We start from the raw sequence: 21,288 nt of genomic DNA, 5'->3' as shown, positions 1-21,288 counted from the left end.
CCTAAGAAAAATTTCATCTCACCAATCATGGACATTTCAAATTCATTTTTCATGTTGTTAGTCAATTCCATGCACAATTTATCTTCACCTCCGAAAATGATATCATCAACAAAAACTTCAATAATTAGAATATCATTATCAATGATCTTATAATATAGATTACTATCAAAACTTCCTTTAGTAAAACCAAGCTTCAAAAGATATTTATCCAACCTTCCATACCAAGCTCTACAATCCTGTTTCAAACCATATAAAGCTTTCTTCAATCTACAAAACATATCTTTATCATCTGTTAGTGAAAATCCATCAGGTTTCTCAATGTAAACTTCTTACTCAAGCTTACCATTCAAGAATGCACATTTAACATCCATTTGATAAACCTTATAGTTCTTATAAGCTGCATAGGCAAGAAATAGTCTAACAAATTCAATTCTAGCTACAGGCGCAAATGTCTCATAATCAATTTCTTCCATTTGAGAATATCCTTTACAAACCAATCTAGCCTCATTTCTTACAACTTGACCATCCTCATTCATTTTATTCCTAAAATCCCATTTAGTTCCAATAACATTTTTATTTTTGGGTTGGGGAACTAAAGAACATGTTTCATTCTTTTCTATTTGATCTAATTCATCTTCCATAGCCTTTAACCAATGTTTATCCTTACAAGCTTGAATAACAGTTGCCGGTTCAACTTGAGAAACAAGACATACCTCTTCATTTGCTAGTTTTCTTCTTGTCATAACTCCCTTGTTTCTATCTCCAATAATTTCATCTTCAAAATGATTTAATCTTACATACCTAGGTGTCTTTTGTACTTCAGGTTCACTGCACTGATCATGAGTCACAGTTGAATTTTTTGATTGTGCCAATGTAACTATCTCAGCTTCTTGTACCGGTTGAGGAATTGTCTGTTCAGTAATGATCATTTATACTATTGGTTATGTGTCATATGACATAAAATGATTTATGTACTATTCATCCCCTTTCACATTAGCACTCTCCATAATTATTTGCAATCTTTTGTTATAGCATATGCCTTCATCACATCTAGGATCAAAATTTCCAATTGAATCATCTCTTTTGATAAAGCATTTACTTCCAAAAATTATGAAATACTTAACAATAAGTGTATGTCCAAACCATAGCTCATAAGGGGTCTAATCGGTCTCAACTTTGACGTAAACTTTGTTGAATGTATAGACTATTGTACTCACTGCTTCTATCCAGTAGATATGAGGCAATTTGGCTTCCATCTATTGGCATTTGATGAACCGACATGTTGGCATATGATGATATCATAATAATGTATGTTGTCATTGATGTCACTAAGTTCAGGTCAACCAGTGTGAATATTGGAAGAAGTTGTTTTTGATGATCAAGTTGGAGAACCGGTATGAAGAGATGTAGTGAACCGGTGTCAGGGTTTCACTAAGTGTGACTACCAGTTGGTAGTCTCAGTTTTAGGGTTTTGATTTTGGCAATCTATCTTGTGCGATACAACTGATAATATTCTATGATGAGTTAGATAAGAGATAAGGATGAGATCGAGATGCCATGTCAGTTTTGTGCACATGAAGGATTTCCTTGAGGATCTTGCATGTGAAGATGGACTGCATTTAATGTCTATCTCAGGAATGAATATTATTCTTAGCAATCTAAGAAGAAATCATAATGGGTTACTGATTTCTATATGTGGTAAAGAATGGACAATACAGAATGACTTGTGATCTGTTTGAGATTGTTTCATTCTATACTAAGTGTTTTGTATGGTCAAGATTGGACCGCTTGTAATTGTAAACCTAAGATGCTTAGGGTTTAGGGTTTTTGTTACTGACCTAATTGTTGTCTATAAGGTCGATGGTGTTTGTTATTGTAAGTGTTGGGAAAATTTGTGTATGTATCCAAGTGATGAGATACTTTCCTGACCAGTGAGAGAAAACTATAGTGTGATTGTAGAGTAGAGGAACTGAAAAGGATCTCCCTTAGCATATAGTGTTGTTATCAGATCAGAGTTTTACCTATTGTCTTCTAACCATTTCAGTAGAATGAAAATCCCTTTGTCAGGTAGCTTTAACAGGCTTACTGTAAATCCTCTAACCAAGTGACTCAAGTTCATTGAGTTCTTTAAATCCTCTAGCAAGGTAACCTTTAACAAGGTTTCAACCTTTAACAGGGTATATAGCCATCCCTTAACTAGGTGATCTTTAATAGGATCAGTTCCTAGTAGAACCTTATTGTAAAAGTCTTTAACCAAACTAGGATCCTAATAGAGCAAGCTTCAAAAGAGTTCAAAAAAAGCTTGTGGGTATTAATCCCCATTGTGGGTTTTCCCATTTGAGTTTCCACGTGAAAAATTTGTGTGTCATGAGTTATTCATTTTTCATGTGATGATTTAGTATTCTTTGTTTGAGTGATTATGCATGCAAAGCTAATGGTTATGGTATTGTTGATACACCACATGCATATGTTTATGGGTGAAGTAGTTATCAAGTGTTGAATGTATTTGAAGCAATCAATTTTGCTAGTTTATGTTGTCTAAAGTCTTACTATGTTTAACCGGTATTTCCATGGTTAAGTCCAGTAATGAAGACAATCAGTTATCATTATTTTAACTTGATAATTTGTTGTGAAGTCTTTGTATGTACTGATTCATCCCCCCTCTCAGTACCAGTTAGGGTATTTTTTGTTCATCATTATTCATCAATTGGTATCATTGCAACTCCAGGTCCTCGGTGATATAAGCTTAACCGCTTGAGGTAAAAGACCCTGCCTTAATGATGAAGAGGGAAGGTCCCAAGTTCAATAGAGAAAAATTCAAAATATGGAGGGAAATAATGAAGATCTATATCAAGAGTTTGGGTGCTCAACACTAGACATATGTTGAGAATGTCTATGTAATCCCCACTGGCACTTTATCTGATGATTAGAAAAGAGAGATTCAAGAAAATGGGCAAGTCATGGAAGCCCTTATTAGCACTTTGTCTGATATTGAGTTCATTGATGTATAAGATAAGGACACTCCTAAGGACATATGGGACACATTGGACACTATTTATGGTAGTGATGGGCATCTCAAGCAAGCTAAGGAAGAGAGCCTTTGAGAAAAATCTGAAGACATGAGGATGGTTGAAGGTGAAACCATTCAACAATGTGGCATAATGATCAAGACTGTTGTTGGAGATATCTAGAGCACTGGTGGAACAATTAAAGATGCCACTATTGTTAGTAAAGTTTTGAGATCATTGTTACCAGTCTATGCAATCAAAGTTGTTGATATTCAAGAACTAAGTTCTATTGACAAAACCAAGGTATCCTTAGATTCTATCATTGCAAAGTTGATTGCATATGAGTTGAATAGCTATGATGGTAGTATTTAGAAGACTAAGTCACCTTTTAGAAAAAATTTTGCACTAACCAAAAAAGGAAGTGAAGTAAGTACCAGTTATGAATCCATGCAAAGAAGAGGTATGGATGATGAAGAGATTATAATGGAGTTTGAAGCTCTTCTTGCCAAGAAACATCCAAAAGGCAATGGAAAATACAGAGGTAAGCTTCCTTTAAAATATTTTTCCTACAATAACATAGGACATATAGCTGTTAAGTGTCCTAATAGTGATAATAACGATAAACTAAAGAGGTTTAGAAAGTATAAAGGAGGAATTAGAAGAAATTGTCTTGTTGTAGCGGATGAAGGTGTTACTAATGAAGAATCTAAGGATGAAGAGAGTGAGGACATTGTGTTTGTAGCTGTAAAGGAAGAAGTATCTAACAAGAAAGCACTTGTCTCTCACATTGACAACTCTAGTGAGTGGATTATTAATAGTGGTTGTTCTAACCACATGACTAGTGATCAGAGAAAGTTTTTGTCTCTAGAAGAATATGATGGAGGTGTTGTCAGATTTGGCAATGATGCACCTTGCTTGGTAAAAGGAAAAGGATCCATCTCACTAAATGGAAAGAGAAGTGCAAATGATGTCTACTGGGTAGAAGGTCTTAAGCATAACTTGTTGAGTGTTTCTCAGCTAAATGATAAAGGACTCATCCTGGAGTTTGAAGGTGGAGTCTCCAGTATAATTGGAAGGAGTGGTGAAATTATTGCCACCCATAAGTAGACTAGAGGTAACTTGTTCTAGTTGAATGCCAAGATAAGTTGGTGTCTGATGGTGAAGTTTGATGATAGTTGGATATGGCATAGGAGACTTTTTCATATCAACTTTGGTAATATTGTAAAGGCTAGTAAGAGGATTGCCTTTTCTTAAGAAACTAGAGAATGATTTATGCGAATGTCAACTTGGGAAGATGTCTTCCTCAACTTTCAAAGGTAAGTCTTTTTCAATAGAAACTTACTTGATCTTGTGCATACTGATTTGTGTGGTCCTATAAATAGGTATTTCATGATTCTTATTAATGACTGCTCAAGAATGATGTGGGTCACATTCTTATAAGACAAGTTTGAGGCATTTAGAAAATTCAAAGCCTTTAGAGCATTAGTAGAGAAGGAAAGTGGTCAAAAGATAAAATGCCTCAGAACTAATCAAGGAGGTGAATTCACTTCTAATGAATTCAACAAGTACTATGAAGATAGCAGTATCAAGAGGTAGTTGTCTGCTCCAAGGACACCACAACAAAATGGCATAACAAAAAGGAATAACAAGACTATAGTTGAAGTAGCTAGAACAATTTTGATCCAAGGAAAGGTTGCTCACACTTTTTGGAGAGAAGCAGTGAGCACTGTAGTCTATACTATGAACTGAGTACTCATCAAGAAAGGTAGAGTTAAGACCCCTTACAAGTATTGGACTGGGAAGACTCCCACTGTGAATTATTTTAAAGTATTTGGTAGTAAGTGTTACATCAAGAGAGGTGAGCATCTAAGCAATTTTGATGCTAAATGTGATGAAGAAATATTTCTTGGATACTCCACTAAGAGTAAAGCTCTCAAGTGCTACAAGAATAGAACACATAAAATTGTTGAGAGTATCAATGTGAGGGTTGATGAATAGGGCATAGCCTTCTAGGAGATGGTTAAGAAAGAAACAAGAAAAGAACTCAGTGTTTCTATACTGGTAGAAGCTGGAGTAGGTGAAGAAGAAGAAGTAAGTGAAGAAGAAGAGGAAAAGCTAGCAGAACCGGCTAGAGTCATTCCTAGATATGTGGAATTACATCATGATCTAAAGCAGATCATAGGAGATATAGATGTAGGGATACTCAAAAGAAAAAAAGTGAAAGAAAGATCTTGCATGATTTCTGAATTGGAGCCCAAAACTTCCAGAAAAGCACTTACAGATGAAGATTGGGTTAAGGAAATGGAAGAAGAGCTACACCAGATAGAAAAGAATGCATCATGGTCCTTGGTACCCAGACCAGAACATAAAAATGGCATAGGTAACAAATGGGTTGCTAGGAATAAGCTAAATGAAGAAGGAACAGTTGTGAGGAACAAGGCAAGACTTCTATGCAAGGGATATGCTCGGGAAGAGGGAGAAGACTATTGAGAAACATTTGCTCTTGTGGCTAGACTGGAAGGTGTTTGAATGCTACTTGCATTTGCAACACTCAAGGGATTTTAGGTATACCAAATGGATGTAAATTCTACATTCTTGAATTGAATCCTAGAAGAGGAAGTGTATATTGAGCAGCCGGATGGGTTTGCCTTATCAAAAGATAGTAACATGGTGTGTAGATTACACAAGGCCTTGTATGGATTGAAACAAGAACCAAGGGCATGGTATGAATGGTTACACTCTCATCTTGTGAAAATAGGATTTTTGAGAACAAGTGAGGATAGTAACATATACCTCAAATCTGAAGGTGATCAGATTCTAATCTGTGAAGTATTTGTAGATGACATAATCTTTGGAGGAGATGATGAAATGAGCCATAAATTTGCAGATGAAATGAAGAAAGAGTTTAAATGTCTCTGATTGGAGAGATAAAGTTATTCATTGGTTTACAGATTCAACATATGAAAGAGGGTATCTTTATTACCCAGTCCAAGTATGTCAAAGAACTATTGAAGACCTTTGGCATGGAGGAGAGAAAACTGGCTGGTACATCGATGGTGATAGGCTGTAAACTGACTAGAGAAGATGGTTCAACATTGGTGAATGAGAAGGAGTACTAGTCAATGATCAATAAGTTGTACTATGTGGTGCACAACAAACCAAATATTGCTCATGTAGTAGGTATAGTTGCTCATTTTTAGAAAAGTCCAAGAGCATCCCACTTGGTAGAATTCAAGAGGATTCTTAGGTACCTAAAAGGGACTGTTGACTATGGATTGTGGTATCCAAACAATGGTGATTTTAATCTCAAAGTTTTTACCAATGCAGATTGGGGAGGTAATGTGGATGATCGAAAGAGCACAACCAGTGGAGCATTTTTTCTTGGTGAAAGACTAGTCTCCTGGACAAGCAAAAAAATAGAGCTGTATTTCTCAGTCTATAGCTAAAGTAGAATATGTGGCAACATTTATGAACTTCAATCATGCAATATAGATGAAAGATGTATTAGATGGTTTCAAAGTACCTATATCTAATTCAGTGAGTATATTTTGTGATAATACTAGTGCAATCAATATTTCCAAGAATCTAATATTGAATGCTAGAACTAAGCACATTGAGATCAAGTATCATTTCTTAAGAGAGAAGGTTCAAAATATAGAGGCTATATTACAACATGTTTCTAGTAAGGAGCAGCTAGTAGACATATTAACTAAGCCCTTACTGAAGACTACATTTACCTATTTGAGAGGTGAACTACTAGTTTTTCCCCTTCATGAAGTAAACTAAAGATGTTTTCTTCACATTAGCCAGGTATTACAATGACAAATCTTTCAGGATTGATGTGTTGAAGGATGCTACTCCATAGGGGGAGTAGCATAGTGGAGTATGGAAGCTTATGCCTCCACTTTGGCATTGTTGTCAAAGGGGGAGAAGATATATGATGATAGGGGAGAAGATACCTATTGATGAAGATATATGATATGGGAGAAGATATATATTATAGTTGCACAAGTCTATGATGTTTTTAGTTGCAATGCTACATTGAGTATTGTCATCAATGCTAAAGGGGGAGATTGTTGGCATTTGATGAACCGGGATGTTGGCATATGATGATATGATAATAATGTATGTTGTCATTGATGTCAATAAGTTCAGGTTAATCGGTATGAAGATTGGAAGAAGTTATTTTTGGTGATCAATTTGGAGAACTGGTATGAAGAGATGTAGTGAACTGTTGTCGGGGTTTCACTAAGTATGACTACCGGTTGGTAGTCTCAGTTTTAGGGTTTTCAGTTTAGCAATCTGGCTTGTGCGATGCAATTGATGATATTTTGTGATGAGTTAGCTAAGAGATAAGGATGAGATCAAGATGCCACGTCAGTTTTGTGCATGTGAAGGAATTCCTTGAGGATCTTGCATGTGAAGATCAACTACATTTAATGTCTACCTCGGGAATGAACATTCTTCTTAGCGATCTGAGAAGAAAGTTTGATGGGTTAACCGATTTCTATGTGCAGTGAAGAATAGATGATGCAAAATGACTTGTGATTTGTTTGGGATTGTTTCATTCTATGCTAAATGTTTTGTACAGTCAGGATTGGACCGCTTGTAATTATAAACCTAAGATCCTTAGGGTTTAGGGTTTACGTTACTGACCTAATTGTTGTCTATAAGGTCGATGATGTTTGTTATTGTAAGTGTTGGAAAAAGTTGTGTATATATCCAAGTGATGAAATACTTGCTAGATGAGTGAGAAAAAACTGTAGACTGTGATTGCAGAGTAGAGGAACTGAAAAGGATCTATCTTAGCATATAGTTTTGTTATCAGATCAGAGTTTTACCTATTGTCTTCTAACCATTTCAATAGAAGGAAAATCCCTTTTTCGGGTAGCTTTAACAAGATTACTATAAATCCTCTAACCAGGTGACTCAAGTTCATTGAGTTCTTTAAATCCTCTAGTAAGGTAACCTTTAATAAGGTTTCAACCTTTAATAGGGTATATAGCGATCCCTTAACCGAGTGATCTTTAATAGGATCGGTGCCTAGAAGAACCTTATTGTAAAAGTCTTTAACCAGACTAAGCTCCTAACAAAGCGAGCTTCAAAAGATTTCAAAACAAGCTTGTGGGTATTCATCTCCACCATGGTTTTGCCCATTTGGGTTTCCACGTGAAAAATCTATGTGTCATGTGTTATACATTTTTCATGTGATGATTTAGTATTCTTTGTTTGAGTGATTATGCATGCAGAGCTAATGGTTATGGTATTATTGATACACCACATGCATATGTTTATGGGTGAAGTAGTTATCAATTATTGAATGTATTTTAAGTGCTTAATTTTACCATTTTATGTTGTCTGAAGTATTATTGTGTTTAATCGACATTTCCATCATTAAGTCCAATAATGAAGAGAAGCGGTTATCATTGTTTTAACTTGATAAGTTGTTGTGAAGTATTTTTATGTACTGATTCACCCCCCCTCTTAGTACCAGTTAAGGTATTTGTTGTTCATCATTCTTCATTACCATCATCATAGATCTAGCAGCATCAAAAATGGTTCTCTTCTTTGTTTCAACTACTCCATTTTGCTAAGGAGTCCTAGGTGCAAATAGTTGTCTCCTGATTCCATTTGTGTCACAATAACTATTAAATTCATGAGAAGTGAACTCACCACCATGATCTGATCTTATACATTTTCTTTTAAATCTAGTTTCCATTTCAACCTTCGCTTGAAAGATCTTGAATTTCTCAAACACTTTAGACTTCTCCCTTAGAAAAGTCGCCCACATCATTCTAGAATAGTCATCAATAATCAGCATGAAATAACTATCACCTTGAAACCTTCTAGTCCTTGTTAGACCACTTAAGTCATTATGAATCAAATTAAGTACATCATTATATTTATCATGTATTCTCTTAAAGTAACTTCTAACTTTCTTACCTAATTAACATTCCTTACATACCAGATTATGAGGCTTCATAGCCTTAGGTATATCTCTAACTACCTTAGTTGAATTGATCTTAACAATACAATCAAAATTAACATGTTACAACCTCTCATGCCATAGCCAAATCTCATCACTATGAGAAATCAAACACATCTTATTACCAATGTTCAAGTGAAAGATGTTACTTCATATCTGAATACCGGTTGCAATCTTCAAACCAATCTTGTTAATAATTTCACATTTTCTATCTTTAAACTGAAGTTGAAAACCCTTTTCAACCAATTGACCAACACTCAAAAGATTATGCTTCAAACCCTCTACAAAATAGATATTATTAGTGTTATTCTTTTCATCCAAAGAAATAATGCCTCTACCTTTGATCATACATGGCTTGTCATCTCCAAATCTGACTTGATCGCCATTATATTCTTGTAGGAACAAAAATTTCACTTTATCTCTAGTCATATAATGTGAGAATCCACTATCAATCACCCATTCATCCCTATCTTCAACTTTAGCTTCCAGAGCCTTCTCTTCATTCTTGAGAGTTGAGTCTGGTTGATCTTCCTTCAAAGCATAGAACACCCATTCCTTACCATTGCTAGATCCACTAGCAGAGTCTTCTATCAGTTCATCCCCAGAGTCATTAGTTACTCCTTCCTCATCTGCTATGTTGCATTGTTTGCTTTTCTTCAATCTATATCTGTTCTATTTAGGCTTAAAATATTTCTTAACTCTTTCTTCAAACCTTGCATTCCTTTCAGGACATCTAGATGCAAAATGACCAATCTTATTACATGCAAAACATTTAAAATGTGCTTTTCCATCATACTTACTTCCGGTTGGTCCTTTAGGTACTCTTCTAGAAAATAAGGCTTCAAGTTGCTTGAGTTCCTAATCTTCTTTCCTCATGACTTCCAATTCCTTTGCATATAGGGATTTCCAATCACTATTTCCAATAGATGTTGATGATGATGCATGAAAAGAAGGTTTAGACTTTATAGCTCCAGAAGATCCAAATTCTTCAAGCTCAAAAGAAGATAATTTCCCAATCAAAATGTCTCTGTTAACTTAAGTGTTTTCCATTGTCCTTAACTCATTAATTGTAGTTGTATTCACGTTGTAATCTGGTGGAAGGGCTCTCAAGACTTTGGAAACTATTTCATCTTCACTTAGAAACCCTCCACAACATTGAATTCCCATAGCAATCTCATTTACTTTTTTCATAAATACAACAATTCTTTTATTATCTTCCATCTTCAAGTTTTCATATCTTAGCTGATAACCATCAAGTTTAGCAATTTTGACAGTAGGGCCTCCTTCGTTCAGAGTTTTCAATTTGTCCCACATAATCTTAGCTGATGATTTGTCAGTCAATCCCATAATCTATTGACTAGTAAGTGCACACAAGAGGGCTTCTCTAGCTCTGCAATCATTTTCAATATCCTTATCCAAGTCTCTAGGAGTAGGATTGATAGATGCTGGATCATAAGGTGTGTATCCTTTCTCACTGATCTCCCAAATATCCTTGTGAAGACATCTAAGATGAGTCTCTATTCGAATTTTCCATATCCCATAATTTTTTTTTATCAAGCTTAGGGATTTCTCTTCTAAAAATAATAGCCAGTGGATTAGTTGCCATAGGATCTACCTCAAGTGGTTACGCTTCTGCAAAAGAGGACCAAAGATTTGATACCAATTGTTAGGATAACCAGTGAACAAATGAGAGGGGGGGTGAATCAGTTGTTAATAGATTATAACTTTTAATCCACAATAAAACCTTAAATAAATCAAGTATCGGTAAACCGTAGATAGATGCCAGTAGGAATAAATACCAGTAAATAATATAACTTAAAAATTAAACAAATAATAAATGTAAAGCAACCATACCACATAACACCATGATTTGTATGTGGAAAACCCAAAAATGGAAAAACCATGGTGGGAGGCCTACCCATAGTCAGATGATACTTCTGTAGAAAGTATGTGTTACAATGAGGGGCCTGCACTTACAGGAAGGAACATTGCCTAGAGCGTACTTCTCATTACCAAAGACTCTCATTGACTACAGAGAGGCTCAAACCATCTCAAGATAAATGGACAAAATCCAATAGAGTGAACTGCTAGAAATAGCATCTACCATGTCTGATTATAGTCCCAGTTAAGCTCAATGTCGGAGGACTAAATCCTCTTATGAATCCAATTTGATCACCAATGATCGATCAACTCCTCTTCCTGAATGATATTAAAATATTCGCACATTACATTCCTTGACCATGACCTTTTCAATAACCATGATACTTTAAAGAGTTTCTACTTCTTATTTACATAAACCCTAAGACTAAAGCCAATTAGGTTGGCTAGCTAAATATAGTTCAATAAGATCATTACATAATTCCATATTACAATGATATGCCATGTCATCTTAAGACTAAAATAATAATAAAAAATCCATAAATCATCTGGAAGCATCCCAATAATGTATGGAGTACAAGTTAGTTTGATACCGGTCCATAACCTAGATAGGTATCGAACCTATTCTAGGTCCACCACACCAAAGCAATGTCTTCAATCAGTTGAAACGTGATCAAAGAGAATCTTCAACATCCTAAAATCCTCGAAGAAGATGGACCAACACCATTTGTGCATCTTGTCATGATTCCTCAATGAAAGCTCTTCCTGTAAAGCCTTAAACCAGTGTCGGTAAGGGTTTACTAGAGTGTATGATAGAATCTGATTACCAAGCCAATACTAGCTAAATAAAACATGCTCATGGAGCATATAACACATGAAATCAAATATACTTTACTGATCCAAACATGCCGAAAGTTTCCAACAGATAGTCTCTTCTGACACTAACACTAGATATTCTATCAGTAACCAAAACTTGTCTGTCGGTAACCAACCATAACAACTAGTGTTAACATCAATGATAAAACATCAATGCAACACATAATCAATTAATCCATAATGTCAACAACAAGAGATACAATAATATTTGATTCTCAAATTCTCTTCTAAGATTAAGTATCACATTAATAGCTTCCATCAAGTCCTCCCCAAGGAACATGTGCATGAAATATCACATAGATCTAGTGGACATAATCTGTAACCATCCCATTCTAGTCTCATTTACCCTACATAAATATTCTGCATGCCATCTACTCCCCCCCATACAACCTTCCATGGATCCTCATGATTATGATAGTTTCTATATTTCACATCAATACACCCATACCGATAAAAACATTGGATAAAGCTTCAAAAAAAGAAACTTTGTTTAAACAAAAATAGAATCAATTAATGAAAATACATAAATGAAGATGAAATTTTAATCATGGCCATTAAACAATTAAAAAAATTTAAATGAAATGTCACAATAATTAGAACTTGAGGTAGTAAGGAGAATTCCAAAATGAATTTAGTCAATAACTTGAATAAATTCAAATCTACTTGCTACATCAATCATTTAGAAAGAATATAAGTCAAAATATCATTAATATTTTACAATATGATCAGTTTGTGACTTCAATTGAGTCACTAAAGGGGGAGGATGGGAAATGGTGGTCCTACACAACATAGAACTCATAAATATATAATGGTATTTCTTGAACCACGTGATCACAATCCAAAAAATCATAATGGTGATTCACTAACCACATAGTAGTAATAGCATACCATACAAATGGTTTCTACCACTTAAAATATAAGTAACATCGGTCCCACACAACCTGGGACATGATCAATAGTTAGTCCATAATATCATGTAACTTAAAAGTAAATATATTTATCCTCAATTACCTCATTATCCAAGTGTCACTTTAATATTATGATTCATCATGAGCCCATGGGTAAACACATAAAGGATTAGGTTTCCACTTGGAGGCAATCAGTGTGGCTACTAAAGGTAACCCAAGGTCTGGTGGTTGTGATGGAGTTATCCAGAATGGTGTTGGCTTTAGTATTGAAGTGGTTGTGTTTCCCTTGGGCATTCAGACTAATCATCTGGCTGAAGATATGTGCACTGTCCAAACAATTAAATTAGCTTATAATTTGGGTGTCAAAGTATTATGATTATATGGTGACTCAAAAAACATTATTAATTGCCTCCTTGGTAAACACCAACCCTTGTGGATGATTAAAAACATCATTGATTCTGCTAGGGAGTTGCTTGAGGGGTTTGATAAGTGCCACATTTCCCATGATTACAGAGAAGCCAATAGGTGTGCTCATTGGGCTGCCAATAACATAGTACAGAGTGAGAAAATCAAGATCTGGAATAGCAAGGATGGATTTTAAATTATTTCCCGAGATTATAGGGGAGGTCATGGCAGCAGGAGTTGGTTTTTGTATGTAGCTGAGAAGGTGGTACATTAATAATTACAGGATCACTTCATATGATTTATGGGTGCTTTTTCCCCTATCAAGGAAAAGCAATAGAAATTTCTATAGGCTTTTAGTGGTTTCTCACAGAATGTTCATAGCAAAGGTATTTGTAGGAAATCACAGTTGACAAATATCAATAACAATAAGGGTGGAAATCACAAGAGAATGAAGGCTACCAATATTGATAAATAGAGGAACTGTCCTCAAGTTTGGGAGGTACTTCAAGATGCCAAGATGACTGATTTCATGGAGAGAATACAAGAGAAACAGCTTGAAATTACAAGAATTTTTAAAAAGGGTTGGAATAAAGGTACATTGACCATTGACAATAGGAAGCTCAAGGTGACTAAAACTATGATCGTTGAGGCTATGGGTCTTTCAATGGATGGCATAAAGTTCTATAGGGATAGGAAGATTTCAAATGCGGTTGTGAAGAAATTTCCTATGGATGAGGAGGAGAAAGCTAGATTGGTGAAGGGCAGCCATACTTACTACTCGCCAAAGGTAACTAAGTGAATTTGGCAAAGGGTTTTTCTTTCTATTATGGAATTTATCACTTTAGATGGTATATTTACTAGGGTTTACAACTATCATTATGTCATTCTTAATCATTTTTGGTATAGAGAGAAAATTTTCATTCAATATTATCTTTTATGCACCCTAAATGCTAGGTTAAAAGATGCAATTTCCAACCCCAATACCAATCCAACAAAGCATGAAGGTTTGATGGTGATTTTGAATAATCACATCAATAATACTAATATCCATCTAAACATTGATGAGGTTTCTAAGTCGGAAGAGGATTTGGACAACTCTAATGATGAGGATGGTGATAGCTATGACATGGAAGATGAGGCAAAGGATGACTACCAAACTGATGGGCCAAGCAAGAGAAACAGAAAATGAGGGCATGAGCTACAGAACAAAGGGTCAGCAAAAAGGAAGCAGAGGGGGGAGGATGCTGATAGCTAGTATGAGGAGGAAAATGAGACTAATGACAACATGGATACTAAAAGTGAGGAGGTCCAAATCCTCTTGAGCCAAAAGAAGAAAAGGAAAACTCCAAAAAATAAGGATGTGGGAACCAACAATCGGTTGCCTCTCATGACTGGTTCTAAGGATAAGGGTCTAGACATGGCTATGAGAGAAGCTTAGAGCTTTCATGTTAGGGAGGTGACTCTTGAGGTGAATTTAGAGCCTACTAGAGACAAGGCCTAGGAAGGACATCATCTGGATATCGACCTTTGTATCAAAAATGGCACGGATAACTTCAACAAGGTGTTCCTCTACCTGCAAAAGGAAATTATTGGCATAAAAAACAAGCAAGCCCATGAAGCCTGAAAAATTGAGACCTTAGAAGCTATTGGCCTAGGTAAATTTAACTCCCTCTCTGAATATCTCAGTGATCTTATCAAAGCTATTAGTAATGGTGAGGAGATCATTAATGCTTATCGGAATAGCTTCCAAATCTTTGAGAATAGAGCAGGGGCTATTCAAAAGAACTCGAAAGAGTTGAGAACACACTCATGAATATTGGGGAGCAAAGTCATAAGATCCTTCAAGCCGCCTCTACTAGTATGAAGGCTCTTATTGGTAATCTTGTGAATGACCATGGGGATAAGGCCTCTACGGATATCATTGATTTGAAGAAAGATACCCCTAATGATAAGGAGACAAGGCTTGGTAGAAGAACTTGTGTGAGCACTAGAAATATGCAAAACCAAAGAAAGGAAATTGATGATATCAAGCGAGCGACTAATAATATAGAACTAATGGAGCTAGAAGCCGCTGAGATGCTTCAGAACTTAACCTAACTTGGGCTCTTTCTCTGTTGGTCTTGTTTGTTGTTAGTTCTCTCTAGTTTGGTGGCTTTTCTGCTCATCAATTATCCTTTTCTTGGTTCTTGTCTTGTGCATTTGTTGCACTTTAATGTATATCTTATGATCTTTCAGTTGTAATGGGTTTCAGGGGCCCATCAAAACCTATTTTCCCTTATTCAAAAACATTTACAAATATTATTAGAAAATATCATTTTTATTATGGTATAATAATAATACAACGTGATTTTAAGAGTTTATTATAATTATCTGTTAATTAATAATTGTTTGAAAAATATTTTATATTTATTAAATTTCACTACCTAAATATAGCTTGGCATCACAACCAAGTAAAATATATATTTACAAATAAGAAATCCTTGAATGGAGCCTTGCAAATCTTCCTATAAATCATCACATCAATTTTTAATATAAGATAAGATATAAAATTGTTAACAATTTTCAAATGAATACTTTTGACAAGTATTAGATTAAAGGAAAAGTTTTATAATTTTTAAATACCTTACTATTTTGTTAATTTGTTTATAGGAAGTTGAGTGTAAATAATTTCGATAAGTATTTTACAAGCTTCAGAGAGTTTAACTTTATAAACTAAAATTAAATGCAACAAAGATGATTCCTAGTGAATAAATATTCAATATATTAATTTTATTTGAATGTATAAAATAATGGTGTAGTCACTTTATTTTTTAATAGTTTTCTATTGATATAAGAGAAATTAAAATTTGTGCATGTGCATATTTCCCTCACCATGTTGTTTGAATACATGATCAAGTGAATCATGTGACTTAACTATTTGAAAGGGAGAATGAAACAAAAATAGTTGTAGCAATTAGTTTATATAGTTTTGGTGAGACATGGAAAATGAGTCTTACAAATGTAGCTATTTCTAGACTCAATATTGGAGGATGGCACTATTCTATAGTTATTCCATTTCAAAGAATGATTGAAAATGCAGGTGGTCTAGAAGAGATTCAATATGTGTCCTTTTACTAATTTTTTATCTCAACCCCTCCTATTAGAACACACCTATGACTAGTTAGGCCCATCAGAGGTATTTTTGTATCTTATTCCCTCTTTATCTTTAAGATGTAATATAATTTTAAATTATTTTATAAATAGAGTAAATATAATTTGGTGATTTTGAATTTAAAATTGAGATGAAATTTTACAAGGGATAGCAACTAACAAAAAGTGGAAATAAAGTACACGACTATAATTTTTTTGTGGGCAGAACATGAAGAATTTCTTTTGGTATGAACAATATTTTGAGTAGAGGAATGTGTAGAAGAAATAGAGAATAGAAGAGTGTTCAATGCAACAATAGGTATCTCTAAAGGAAATAAGAAGTTAGTGTATAGATCTAGGAATATAGAGGAACAAAGGTTTCTAACTGGTTCTAAGTTGGTACTGACTAGTATCAACTCCAGATCATTTTACATTAATTATTTATTTTTTATTAAAGGGTCAAATAGGTTTTACAGGACCTAAAAACCTATATACAAAATTTGGCCTTCAATGAAACATAAACAAAATAATAATAAAATGGAAACTAACTAAAAGATAGAGGAAATAGACCAGATAACCAATAAGGCACTAGGCCAAGACTAGAAAAGGTAAAAGATGAAAAGTTACTTAAGGTTCTTCAAGGCCTCAACTAGTTTGGCCACATGTTGGGATTCCTCTTGATAATTTTTTTGGATACCCTACAAGTTCTTCAGAGACTAATCAAAAACCTTCTTGAGATGACCCATGGTATGGTTTGATGGGCCCTTGTCCTCTTCAACACAATTCTAATTTATTTTCTCGTATAGATCAATGAACTAAGAGTTACCTTAGTGCAACCTTTCTATTTTTTTGACCAAAATCCTCATGCTGCTTGCAAATCATTTAATTACATTGTGGCTAAAATTAACTAGCTTTGCCATGTTGGCATTGATATCCTAAGTTTTTTCTTTCAGAGCCACAATATTCCCTTCATTATCCAATTTCAAATTGGCTAGATCCTTTATAGCCTTTTGTAGAGATGAAAACACATTTTTTCTTTCTTTATCAACCCACAAGTAACAATGCACCAATCTCTCATCAAGTCTTACTTAAATAAACCCGATATTAAAGCATAGTTATTTGATCTCATGAAAGAATAATTTGTGCATCTTGAAGGTGTCCACTAGCACATCCCTAGAAAGACCCAAGACATCATCATTTTTTTCCTTATCCAAATTAAGCTGAAGAGAATCAAAATTCAACTAATGTGGAAATGCAGATTTACTACCTCTATCAGTAGGAATTTATCCTTAGAATCTCTCGAAGGAGAAGAATGACAATCACTTTGTTCCTTAGAGTTAGTGGAAAGAAGGGAGTTCTTCATTGTTTTGTGCCTCTTATGAACTTTACTACTACTAGGATTCCCCCTTTTTGTTCGCACCCTAACATCAAAGTCCTCTTTAGTTTCCCACCACTCATCCTTCAAAATAACAAAATCTAACTCCTCATCCTCTGGGTGGTCAAATCCTTAGAAATATTAGGCTTACTCCTCAAATGCAAAGGTAGAGATTTTATATAATACATGATGAAATTAATGAGGCCTTCATGTAGAATAAGGTTTTCAGGGTTCTTTTTAAAATCGTTGATTTCATCATTTAGGAAAGATAAGAGATAAAAGGGAAAAGATATCCTTTCCTTATATATTAAATGATTTAATAGCTGAAAATGATGGCTAAAAATGTTCATAAAATGACCACGAAGGGATAAATAATCTATGAGTACCTTTATAACAACAACCCAAAGGATTTTAATGGAGCTCATTTTAAAGCCTCTCTTTGGCTTCCTAACTAGAAATTTCCCTTGTTTGCATTTGGTAAATTTTTTCATTGCTTTTTTTGAGGCCTTTCTATGTCTAGAGACCTTCTTTCTATCGATTTATATGCTAGTAATCTCAGAGGAGAGATATTTCATGAGGTCAATCCTCTTGACACACACTAGGACATAAGTCTCCTTCAAACCTTTGACAAAAATTTTAAAATATTTATGGTCAAACCCATGTAGCCTTTCCAAGTAAGAGGTAGAATCCCATTTTTGCAAAATTTGGTAGATAGTAGTATTCTTATTCACCAATTCATAGTTAACTTTCTCCATACAGTTCCTTTCACCCCTCTTTTTAAAATCCCTGAACTTTACACTACCACCTAGAGACTAAGGAAAATAAAAAATCCAAGTCCAAGCAAGAACATGAAAAATACCAAAAATGCATGGGAGGCAGGGAACATGGTACAAAAAGCATAATGTAAAGAGTTCACCATAAAAATTAATAAATTCTTCCCACACAATCGTGCATCCCATCATACACCATCAAATCCATAACAGTCAATGACAACATATCCTCCTTAATCCATAATTTTCTAGCATTGTTGTGGATCCCCATGTTAGCAAAATAATCATCAACACAATTAACCTCCCTAAAAGCATGGGAAATGATACAATTTTCAAATGAATGGATGAAATTTTTAGGATGCCTTATCCAAGTATCGATAGTCCAAAAAGGACTTTGATACCCCTTAAGAAGTTGAATTATATTCTTAGAATCCCATTAAAGCTATACTTTTTAATAATTTAATTGAGAGGCTAGGCTAAGACCATGGTAGGAAGAAATAACCTGAGCTAGTTGATTTGTTTGACTTCCCAAAGGGAGTGCCACCACCAAAATAATCCCACCATTTTCATCCCTCAATACTCTCCCACAACGAGCCAGACCTTGATTAGACTTCATTACCCCATTAAATTTCATCTTCACCCATCTTGAGGGAGGAAGTTTCCAAAAGATATTAACTATAGGAATAGGAGGATTCATCAAGTGAATTGGACTGTCAAAATTGAGTCTCCAATTAAAATCAAATTGAATATCATAATTTGAAAGAACAACTCTAGGATGAACTAGCACATGAACAACCCCACAATAACATTGTCCATAATTGCCAACTACTTTTAGAGGCCACAACCTCAATAAGGAGAGAGGTGTTTCTGAAGACAATTATTTATCTTTGTCTAAATCCTCCATGCCATGTGAGGAAGGTAGATTTAGAAGTGGGAGATTTCCATTACACCCACATATCAGCAAGGGAGTTGGGGAAGACCTGGAATATACTACATAAACCAGAAAAGTGAGACCAAAAATTTCATTTGAAGAAAAGAGTAGTCTAGGATGATATGAAGAGAACTCTCATAGTTATCACAAAATAAAAATTTCTATAAGTTGTAGAGAGGGCACTTTTACAATAGTTGTCCAAAGTAAGGATTTTTTTTATGAAGGAGAATCCAAAAAATGATATTAATTCAAGTAATTAGTTTGGAGTTCAAAACCCAACCCAAAATGGAGGAGGCTAGGCCATAGAATTCAGGAGGGTGAAAGAAGAGGAAGTATAAAAGATGGCAAAAGATGATGCAACCTAGATAAGAATATTATCAATAGGTGTAATATGGTGAAAATTAGAGTTTCCACCACAAGATGTAAAATACTTAATTTTTTCTTAGGAACCAATTACATTAAAGAGGGTTGATTCCAATAGATCTAGCATCAATCCAATAGAGATAGGGTTGATAAATCTAATTAGATTCATTGGTTAGGATTTGATTCCCTCTTTTAGAGTTGAATTGTAAAAATGTTGAAATTAGGGCAAATGTGCTGATATTCAAGAAATTATGCATAAACAATGAGCTACAAACATCAAATATAGCTAGGAATTTGGATCTAAGTAACATATGAATGTTTGGATTTGTTCCCAAAATTTTAAGCTAAATTGTTACGATCAAAGTGTCGCTCGTTCTGGTCCTCCAAATATTTTGTTGTCCAAAGGGGAACCTATTCGTCTTTATTAATAATGTTGATCCTAAAAGTTATAGCTTCATACCTATTTCTTACACACAAAAAGGAAGGAAAAATTGTTGGGAATAGGGTTTGCCTAAGTCAAACCCTGGTTTAGGAATTAACCTTGAATAGAATAATGAAAATATTGAAATAAATGCTAGAAAATAATACCTCGGATCTACAAGTGTTCATGATGATGCTTTGTTTCTTATATATGATCAGATATGTTGTATGAAATGCCATGAACTTGAAAATAATAATTTTTTGTCAAAGAGATAGGGCCCCTCTCCTATTTCAAATTAGGGACCCTCTCCCATTTCAAAATAGTTCCCAACTAAGAGGGACTAGGGTGAGGTTTCTTTGGTCCTATGACCAAGGTGCTAGGATTGTGATCCTTCTTAGTTAGGGACCTCAATTTAATCCCAAGGAGAAGGGTACCCCTCCAGGAAAGCAATTGGTGGGTCGATATAGCATCAAAACTTTTGTGCACTCTTCGTTCTCTCATACTCCTTCCAACTTTCCCACATCAGAGCGACAAAATGAGGAAGTCAAGTGAGAACTGAATCTGATAAATATTTTGGGCCTTTCTACTCTATTCGTTAGACCCTAATTCAAGTTTTCAAGAACTTATTTGATGTTCCCCAGGGTCGGCATATTAGAATAACTTAATTAGAATTAGGCTATTACATCTTAAATTTAAAAGAAATAATAATATTTATGTTAAAATAAAATATATTTAATAATGCATGTTTTCATTAATAAAAGCTTGTATCCATTATACATTTATCTTAAAATTCAAAGTGTTTTACAATTTATTTCTTCTTAAAGTTGAATTTAAATTGAAATCGTGTATTACTTTTTTTTTTCTCTACAATATGTTAAATAAAATTTAAAATATGAAAAAAGGATAATGTTTAGACATACACTAGATGTATCATGATTACAAATATTTTATTCTTTAGAAACCCTAAGCATATAGTGCTTTCTAACTTTGATTTTGAGTTGGCATGTGACAAGTGTTAAAATATAATCTATATTTTCAATATATTTGTCATCTAGAGACAAGTCTCTTGTAAGAGACACAACTCTCCACTAAGGTACCTATTTAAGGATCTTTGGATCCAACTATTTGATACACTAAAAGTATTATTCATGCTCTCTAATCTTTATCATGGTATCAAAGCTAATGATTGAACCTATGTTGTGAAGAGAAATTCAAAACCAGAAAAAGTGATTTTAAGA

The sequence above is a fragment of the Cryptomeria japonica genome, chromosome 11, assembly GCF_030272615.1.
Source record: "Cryptomeria japonica chromosome 11, Sugi_1.0, whole genome shotgun sequence".
NCBI classification, from domain to species: Eukaryota; Viridiplantae; Streptophyta; class Pinopsida; order Cupressales; family Cupressaceae; genus Cryptomeria; species Cryptomeria japonica.
This window is presented reverse-complemented; position numbering follows the sequence as displayed.